Raw genomic sequence first — 9,551 nt, 5'->3', positions numbered from 1 at the left:
CAAAGCCAGAGTTTGGCCACTGAGTCACCATGACCTCGAGTACTGGCGGGGCCTGAGCCAGCAGAGCTAGGCCCAGCAGCCTCCCACCCCTTCGTCCTCCTCTGGGCTCCCCCTCCCCTAAATGATTAATGCAATGTCTGTTACTCACCTGCGTGGGACCGTCCACGGCAAATATCACCAACTGTTCTTATGCACGTGCAGAAGTTCCATCCCTTTCCTAACTGTCTGATCTCTTCCATGGTTCACATTTGACCAACAGCCACAGGAGGGAGCCTCCCAGGTGGTCGACCGGAGCCAGGTGCTGCCAGGCACCCGACTGCAGAGCTTGCCCTCCAGGTGATCTCGCAGGTGAGAACTGGGGCTTTCCTCCACAGTGGGCGGAAGGCGCGGACTCCGTTTCTGGTGTGCAGAGGCACTGTTCAGAGAATGAACTCAGAAGTGCAGAAATGGCTCATACGGCTTTCAGTTCAAACTTTAATACCTTTGAGGGGACTTTAATCGTCTAAGATTTAAAACATTTTTTATTAAAACTGTACAATAATTTACAAACGAGTAAAAAATTCTCTGGTATATATCATAGGAATCACAATACAAAAATATTTGTAAAATCTTGTAGATCACCATACAAACCTATTTTAGGCCTGTGAATACTGCTTAGCATGGAACGGAATGTCACGTGGTTAGAGGGTGACTATGAAGGGAGTGCCTGGGAGAATACACACACTACCTGGCATGCCGCCGTAAGAAAACAGGCCCGGTTAGTTTTTGCATAAATTTACAATAAAGCTTTTTAAAAAATATACAGTAAACAAATATATGATTTGATACCTATATTCACAATATGAGTTTCCTGAGCCTAAACTGAATTCCATTACTGTGATAAAACACACACACTCTCTCAGGGTTTCAAGGATGGGATGACGGTGAGTTGGCGAATGCGTCAGTGCCTCCAAACCCACACTTGGGCACTCTCTTCTTTTTGACTTCTAGTATCGGTGTTCACAAGCCCTGTAAGGCACTCGGGGTATCCTGAAGGCTACAGATTCTGCAAGGGCAGAGACTTTAAGGAACAGCCATAGTCCTTCTCCAGCTCAAAATCTGGACCATGGGCACAAGGTAAACACCACACTGGTGTCAACAAAGGAATCTGCTATTTATGTGGATTTTTACTTTAGACAAACTAGAGTATCTATGTTGTTCTGTGTGTTGAACACAGAGTGTGATGATGTTAATATAATGTAAATGTTGATGTAACAGTAAACATTTCTGGCAACATTTCAGGGTCCTTCCTCTTGCCTTATTAGGGGGTGATGCATTCATACAGACTTCCCCTGTTAGAAGAGCTAGCAGTAAGACAGCCCAAGTACTTGGAGGAAATTCACTCTAGCCCATTGGTTTGGAAAAGAAGGTATAGCCTGCAATTTAGAAATGCACCTTATTTTTAAATACTTGAATTCTGCTGCTGCTCACTGGACCAGGAGGAGTCAGTGATGAATGCTCATATTTACCTTTTTGGGGGCAAAAACCCAGTTCTGAAATGCTGGGTATTGTAATCAGATGTAAAGAAGGTGCCTATGATAGACGAGTGAAAACAATGATATCTAAGGAGAGGAACTGACGCTCCAACTAGATGTGTGCTTTCAGGAATGGGGCAGAGACGCGATGCAGTTTGGTTATTCAGCACATTCCTTGCACCTTCTCCCTTTCCTATATACATACTTTTTACATATAAACAATTACAACTTCATAAGGATTTGGTACATATTTACATGTTTCTCTTTGCCGTATAGTTTGCCTTATTATTACAGAACTGTGATTAAGAGTATCTGTGGTGGATAGAGGTGTATGAAGTGCTCCAGACATATATACAACATGCTAAACCATGATGACCCAAATAAACATGAGGGATGTGAATCTGGGAATGTGAGTTTCACTGCACATCTTTAGATCCGAAACAGCTGGCCCATGCAGCTGTTGTTCCCATGCAGGTACACATTGGGACCATGCCAGGAGCTCTCCCAGAGGAGGAGGCCAGGCTGGCAGGGAGCCAGGTAGAGTTACAACATATTTCTGGATGCCTGCATCGTAGAGTCCATCGGACTTCAACCCAGCGGTTCACCCACAGCGCCACGGTAGCTTTTATTAACACAAGGCTATTGTGTGCCATTCAGTTGTGAGTATAATAAATGTGCCAAGAAGATGCAGTCGTTAAAATGAGACAAAACTATGCACAGAGGACTAAACAGGATTTCAGACTCGAGACGCAAACCCCGAGGTCAGGCTCAGCTAGAGACATTGAACTGGCCCAGTATCTTGCCGAGTAAATCAGGAACTGTGGCTTGAATGACAACAGAAATGGATGGGTCTTTCTTGGACAAGTGCTGATTAATAGTGCATTTTCCAGCAGAAATCCTGCAGCCACCAAAGAAAAAGCATATCTGTCTGATACTATTAGCTTTTCCCTGATTTCAACCTAGGGAGCCATGCCTGGTCCGCAGCCACTGTGTCATCTGCCCCAAAGTCAGACATTTCTTCTGACACAAATATAAAATGAGCCTAATACTTCCAGACAACCCAGTCCTCCCTACGGCAGCTGAGTCGTGTCTTTTATACAATGCTGCCAGTAACAGTCACACCTGGCTGCACAGCTGGCTGCCTCAACTTCTAGGTGCCTCGAAATGGCTAAATCCCACGAATGGCTCTTCTGGTTGCATGAAAACATGCATAAACGCATGCTTGTGCACGCAAGTGAGCACACACACACACCTCCTGTCAATTCAGCTCTGAGAGCAGAACCTTAGCCCACCTAGGGTGGGAGGACACAGAAGTTCCATCTGCAGCCAGTCAGGCTCCATCCACAGGCTGGACGAAGCTCCTGGGCTGCGGCCCGGGTCTCCCAGCAGGAGTGGAAATCACACCTAACGTTGCCTTCACCAATGCACTGCTTCCTCTCTGAAAAAGAGTGGAGAAAACGCCGTTTACTGTGACGACCTGGGGAATGTGTGTGACCCACCACAGGTCAGCACTCAAGGCAGTTGGGGCCTTGACCAGGCACTGGCTCTGCACAGGATGGTCACTGAGCCAATGGCAGGCACTGCCCTCATGGGTCCAGCACCAGCTACAGCGCCACGTCCTGAGCCTCCAGCCCGGGAGACGCACCTGGCACCCACCGAAGGACACACTCTCAGGAAGATGAGTCCATGCTCCCCACAAAGCCCCTACAGAAGTGACCTTGGATGTTTCTCACCGTGTCTGGGCCAGCGGCCCGGTTTCTACCCAACTTCCCTCATTGCTTAGAAAGTGGGCCTCTGCTAGGTTCAAAGTTTTTATTACCTTTCCATTTTTTCATGTTTTTGAAGAAGTTATGAAGGATCTGCTTTTCACAAGGGCGGGCCCCGGATCAGTCCCTGGGGCATGGCAGCATCGGGTGGGAGGCCACGTGGGCAGAGGGGCGGGAGCGAGGGCACGCTGGGACAGAGGCAGAGGGCCCGGCCGTAGAGACACCACGGTTTTCTAATCTAGGAGAGGTCTGAAGAGTTTTTTGGTTTTTGATTTTTTAACCTAACTTCTAAGTAAGCAGATATTACCTCAAACAGAATGAAAAATAAATGTAGTCAAATGACACATACATGTTTACTTCTTCCCGTATTAAGCGTCACAGTTGAAATCTCTGCTGCAGTTAACATGGCACCTTGTTCTTTGTGCCTTTAATCGGGTTCGTTTCTAAATAGGTTGTCCTGGAACCATCAATCTCTAGAAGGTACAGGAGGAAGGGGACCTGCCAGTCCAGCCCTCCTATTTTACAGAGGGAAAAGGTGAAGCCCCATGTAAAACAGGGATTTCCCTCGGTGACACTTCCAGGCTGAGCAGGGCCGGGGATCTGGACACCTACCCAGAAACACTCCCACCCCGTCAATGCCTCTCTGAATTATGTGATCAACTGCCTGGAGTATGAACTAGGCACATGCAAATAGAGAACAGAGGTCTTGTTGAAAATATGGTGCTGAATTTTAAAAACTCACTCCCCAAATTGAAGGAACAAGACCAGAGCATTTGGTTTCCTGTGGTCACTTGATCCCTCTCCAGAGCCAGCTGCTGCTCTCCATTGTCAGCACACTCCACTCACTGCCCTATTTCCAGAACAGGAGACTTTCTGCCCCATCCATGGCCGCAACATACCACTCACACACACACACTACATGTGCACGTACACACAATGCACAATACACATACCTGCACATGTGCAAACAGCACATACACACTGCACATGCATGTACACACAATACACTACACACACATGCCCACACAATACGCACAAATGCACTGTACCTGTGTACACACAATGCAAAATACACATACAGGCACATGCAATGCACAACACATACACATACATGCACATGCCCAAAGACACCACTCACACACAGCACACACATGCACATGATATATACACACATGCATACACAACACACCACACAGACAGCACATGCATGCACACACACTACACACACACACACACGAGTTCTGCTTCCAGGTTTGCAGTCTTCCCATATCCCTTCCGCCCCACCCCGTCTGTTCCGTCTCTTCTAGGGGATGTGATCTTCTCCCTCCCACCCACCCTCCCCTTTCTGGGCACTGTCCCTCACAGTCAGCTGAGGACCTCATCCAGACTGGAGCCATGTCAGGCACAGGACAGGTGGGAGGCAGCCATCCATGGGTCTGGCCTTGGTCTCTGTGGCTCCATGGGGCTCCTCAATGCCCCCAAGCAAGCTCTGGCACCCCAGAGTCCTCACTCAAGAGTGTCTCTGTGGACAGGCCTGAGGCTGCTAGCTGCAGAAGTGCCTGCTTGCAACGGTGGCCATTGGCTGGCGTCTGGGAACTTGGCTTCGAAGCATTCCTTTAGTGAGGAGGTTCCTGCCTAGACTGTGCAAACAATGTGATTCGTGGCAAACACCAGCCTTTCTTTTGAGGGCCTGGCATGTTAGTGGGCGGGGGGCGCACAACTGAGTAGCCCCCAAATCAAAACCATGAATTTTGGGTCTTAGCTGGAATTCCCCGAGCAGAAACACTGCATATATGGGGCTGTGTTTTGCTGCTGGAGGGAGTGTGTGCCCCGTGTGCACCTCGAGGGGGAAGAGCATGGGAGGGGAGAGAGCACAGGAAGTCTGCTCACAGGCCTCTCCAGGCTGTGCCTGTGAACTCTTCCCTTGCAGATCCAGCCATGCCTCCCGATTATAGGGCTGCGATAATGGTGTGGCTGTGCCATGGTGTGGCTGTTGTGGTGTGACCCTGCCGTGGCGTGACCCTGCTGTGGTGCGACCCTGCCGTGGTGTGGCCCTGTTGTGGTGCGACCCTGCCGTTGTGTGGCCCTGCTGTGGTGTGACTGTGTGCTGAGTCCTGTGAATCCTAGCGAGTCCCCAGAGATGCAGGTGGTCTCAGGGACCCCCAGAACATGTGCTTTCACTGTTGCCTAGAAGTGTGGGGGGTGGGGGGAGCATGGGGCTGCGAATTGCCTTCAGGGAGCGCATTCTTTTACGTACTTGGCCATTCACACGGCAAATGTTTATGTGAGTGTATCAGTGCCACAGCAAAGGTTCCGCGGGAGAAACCCAGACAATCCTCATCCCAAGAGCTCCCAGTTCTCAGGGAGGGGGCAGGAAAGTGCTGCTCAGGTGGCTGAGCTTCGAGTGACAGGAGAGAGGTAGGATGTGGGGAGCTCAGGCATGGTGCAGGTGGAGCCCCAACCAGCTCAGAGCCCGGGGAGCCCAAAAGTCCCGTCAACAAATACAGCCCCGTGACCGTGCATGATGCTAGGGGAGGATGAGCACTGAGGGCCCCTGCCCTTCACGCTGGAGGGGAAAGCCTGGGTAATTTCATCTTGGGCTGCAACGAGGATAGATGATGAAGTGTAGGAACAAGTTGACAACCACAATCATGAACTTGGCTCATTGGACAGTGCCAAGGGCGGCAGCAGGGACAGGAGATGGCAGCATGCCTGGGGCACCACCCAGGGCTGACACAGGGCATTTCCACAGGTCGGAGCCCCCAGCCCCACGGGCACGAAGGCACCAGAACCTCGCTAAAAGCTGCAGGGCAGAACCCTCATCAATACCACCACGGGTACCACGTGCAGACGTAGTCGTACATATGGATCAGGAAACAGCATTCTGATTGATGTCAAAACAGAGCCGGAGGAACAGGCCCCTGCCGTCTGTGTGTGCTGGAAATTTCCACTGGGATCTCAACTGTTTGGAAACATAACTCAGTTGGCAAGGAAGACAAGAACCTTCCTGGGGTCCGGAACTCTGCCTGCTTCAGAATCAACAGATGATGAACGCCACTGGAAGGCTCGGGACCTACAGCCTCAGTTTCCAAAAATGTGCATGAGACAAGCAACCCCAGGGTTCTCACACAGGGTGAGCCGCTTGGGAGGGGGTGAGACCCTGCAGTCTGGATCCTTGCTCTTCCCCAACACCGCCCCACAAATACACAGATTCCCAGCTGATAGGACATGGAGCGAGGGCCGAGAACAGGACCTTCCTCCATATGCTCTTTCGTCTGAGAAACTTTAGCCAAACATTTTCAAACCAAACAGAAACAAATGGCAGCCACTAACTCTGCCCACAGTCAAGGTATTTTTTTCTTGAAGCTCTGATTTGGGGAAAATATGAAACAGACCTTACCCAGACACAGGCTGTGCCTCCTCCTCCCTCTTCCTCCTCTACCCCCTTCATGGGGTCTCTCTCAACTCTACAGAGGGGACCAGTGCTGTTATCAACTCCCTGTCTGCCCAGGGCCGCCTCTGAGGTCATCCTCTCCCCAGCCACCATGGCGGAGCCCCATGTGGCTCACACGGATGCTGGAATGATCCTCCCATCCTGGGACAGTCCTCAGGCACGTGGTGCTCTGCTCTGGGTCACCCTCCTACTGATTTTGGCTCTACAGCTCCCTAATAAATAATAAAGGCAGAAGCCACTTTGATGGTGCAGGTGGCAGGTGGGACAGTGAAGTGGGTGCACAGAAGCGGGTGCACAGGAGCAGGTTCACACACAACCAAATGCACAGTGTGCACAGACACACACACTATCCAGGGCACAAGAGCAGGTGCACACACACACGCACACTACCCAGGGCATGGGAGCAGGTGTATACACACCACGGCCAAATGCACAGTGTGCACACACACGCACACTACCCAGGACACAGGAGCAGGTGCACACACACCACCAAATGCAGTGTGCACACACACACACACACACACACTACCCAGGGCACAAGAGCAGATGCACACACACCACGGCCAAATGCACAGTGTGGACACACACACGCACACTACCCAGGACACAGGAGCAAGTGTATACACACCACGGCCAAATGCACAGTGTGCACACACACGCACCCTACCCATGGCACAGGAGCAGGTGTGCACACACCACGACCAAATGCACAGTGTGCGCGTGCACACACACACACACACACTACCCAGGGCACAGGAGCAGGTGTATACACACCACGACCAAATGCAGTGTGCACACACACATGCACACTACCCAGGGCACAGGAGCAAGTGTATACACACCATGACCAAATGCACAGGCACACTCCCCCCACACACTGGCATGTGTGCACACACGTGCGCACACTTTCTGCCTGTTCTCCATGGGTTCCTGGTTTCATTTTGTATCTGGTGGCGGCAGCTGTTCTCACAGGCCTCCGCAGCGATGCCCAGCTACCCTTTCTGAAATTGGCTTCTCTAATAATGACATCCCCTATTAACGGCCCCATGGCCAGGCTAGTAAAAGGATCCATTATTGCTTTAACCAAGATGGTTGCATTATAGATTGCAGGACAGCTGGCCCGCAGGCTGTAAGCTGCTGGCTGAAAAGAATAAATTAGACAATAGAGCAATAAAGCGGGGAGGGGGACTCATGGTTTCAAGTCAGTCGTTCAGTTTCTGAGGTTTTGTGCAAATCACCCAGTAACATTTGAGAAACATCTTTGCCCTTGGTAAAAACAGAAAGATTCTAAACAAAGAGCAAAGAGAAATAGCTCCAAAGCCAATAGGAACCAGAAAAGAGGTTGGCATCATCTCCCAAAGTCAAAGATTCCAACTCCTAATGTGACCCATGAGGAGTCGCGGCACCAGCGCATCCGGAGACTCCACAGGAATGTTCAAGAAGCAGCACTCATAACAAGCAGAAGCCTGGAAATAACCAAATGTCCACCATAGGGGAGGTAAAGCCCCAGCACGAGGTCGCAGATTGGAGGGTGCACATGGCTGAATCCCTGCAGAGTGATTCCAAGCACAAACACCCAAAAAAATGCCTGTTAACAAAGATTTCAAACACAATTAAAGAGTCTGCCTTTTGGAAACGTGTCTGCTGCCGTGATCGTATAGCGGTTAGTAGTCTGCGTTGTGGAAACGTGTCTGCTACAAAGCACTGCACAAAGCCCTCACGGGGAGGGGATGGGATGGGCCACGAAGTCAGAGGTCAGTGTTTGTTTTGGGTGGCAAGCCACAGATGTAACAATGAAGGGACGAAATGAGCAAGCAGCTGCTGCAGACCAGCAGCAAGAGCGAGGCACACACCAACACCAGGACCAAGGCCATGCTGTGCACCAAGAAGCACGAGGACGATGCTGTGCTGAGGATGAGGGGACCAGGCAGGAGCTGCCAGCAGGGACCCTCCCGCTGGTTCTGCCATGCAAATGCAACGTGACCCCATGGCTGCCTGTGAGCTGGAGGCTGCACGGGAGCTGCTTCTGCCATCAGACAAACACACGGCTGAGCCCAGGGCGGAGCCCCTCCCCGTTCCCTCTTGGGGCTGGAGCCCTGGCTGATGAAGCTGCCTTAATGGGCAGTTGCTGGGGGGCAGATCCTGCAGGGAACATGGTGGGGCACCTTGAAGACTCCGCCCCCTGATCGGGATCTGGCAGCCTCTGCTTCCAAGAGAGACAGGCAGTGCCTGGGCAGTACTCAGGGAGGGGCACTTCCCCCAGCTCAGCAACTGCCCTGGGAGGGGACAGCCCCAAAGGACTAATTGTTCACACTTGGGTGAGCTGTTTCTAAACACCTCATCTTGTATTTCTCTTTCTTTAACAATATAGACAAATTCAGTAAGAAAACAATTTCACTGGTCTATGATGCAGAGCATTACACATTTCTTTTAAGTGAAGCTTCCTGCTTCATCATGCACGATGGCCATGAACTGTGGATACATCCTGAACAGGGGCAGCCTTTTAAAATCCCTGGATTTTAAGATGACCAAACAGACATCATCTCCAGCAGCAGCATGGAGGCGGCAGTCTGTGACCCAGCTCAGAAGAGCAGCGCTGCTCATTGGCATTCAGGCGCCTGCTCCACAGAAGCTGTAAATCTGAACCTGCTGACAGTTAATCAACACACCTCGAGCTTCCAGACCCTGAGTGGCCACAGGCCCAGGCCCTAGAGATCCAGCCCACCCTGGGGTCAAATGGGGACCAGACACGCTGGCTCTGCCGGCTCAAGGGACCCCACTAGCATCCCTGCTTTCCCATCTTGTGGTGGCAGAGTA

The 9,551-nt window shown here is 51.1% G+C and overlaps 1 protein-coding gene across 12 annotated transcripts in view; it reads right to left on the bottom strand.

The window, feature by feature from the left end:
- Positions 1-503: 503 nt before the first annotated feature.
- The window catches only part of JAKMIP3 (Janus kinase and microtubule interacting protein 3), a 157,467-nt gene continuing 148,419 nt past the window's right edge, over positions 504-9,551 (bottom strand). For all 12 annotated transcript variants that reach the window (XM_055093495.2, XM_063607600.1, XM_055093494.1 and 9 more), the window contains one exon: positions 504-2,952. The gene's annotated coding sequence lies outside the window, so the exon portion shown is untranslated. The remainder of the gene's footprint in view (positions 2,953-9,551) is intronic.

Source organism: Pan paniscus, chromosome 8 (genome assembly GCF_029289425.2).
Source record: "Pan paniscus chromosome 8, NHGRI_mPanPan1-v2.0_pri, whole genome shotgun sequence".
In the NCBI taxonomy this organism is placed as follows: Eukaryota; Metazoa; Chordata; class Mammalia; order Primates; family Hominidae; genus Pan; species Pan paniscus.
This window is presented reverse-complemented; position numbering and strand designations above follow the sequence as displayed.